This window comes from Elephantulus edwardii, unplaced genomic scaffold, assembly GCF_000299155.1.
Source record: "Elephantulus edwardii isolate Elephantulus edwardi_28Jun2011 unplaced genomic scaffold, EleEdw1.0 scaffold00006, whole genome shotgun sequence".
Lineage (NCBI taxonomy): Eukaryota > Metazoa > Chordata > Mammalia > Macroscelidea > Macroscelididae > Elephantulus > Elephantulus edwardii.
The window spans coordinates 25,024,552-25,025,145 of NW_006399756.1; positions in this window are offsets into that span (position 1 = coordinate 25,024,552).

A 594-nucleotide genomic window follows, 5' to 3' on the forward strand; every position below is an offset into this window, starting at 1 on the left:
AAAAAAAAAAAATAATAAAGTTAGTAGCAAGCAAGACAGGTCACTAGTTTAAGTCTGGAGACCACAGTCAAAAAACCAGGTATCAAGCTGACATGAAAGTCTCTAGTTGTGTTATTTTTTAAAATTTTATTTTATGTTGATTTGCATAAAAAATTTGTACACATTGTGCTTCATACTTTCCTTGATTCACATTGAATATCATTCAATCATCCCCATACAATGTGTTTTCTAAAATTAATCACCATTGAGCTATTACCCTGTGTCTTCTGGTCCCTGCCAATTTCCTGTACCCCATCCCTCTGCCCATCATGTTGTGTGACCCTGTGATATCTCCTCTGCACATTCTCATCACTCTGCTCCCACTGCTTCCCCTCTTCGACGCCCACGCTTTACTGGTATCCAAACAGAAATATCATGTTGTCCACACTCTTGAGGAACCTTGCCTTTAAGCAGAAATTGCTAATCATATATCTACATATCTTTTTCTTGTTGTTGTTGTTATATGCCATCCGATCTACTACTGCTACTCACAACGATCCTATAAAATGTGCTTTAGGCCCAACTCTGTGATTTGTTTGTTGTTATGTGTCACAA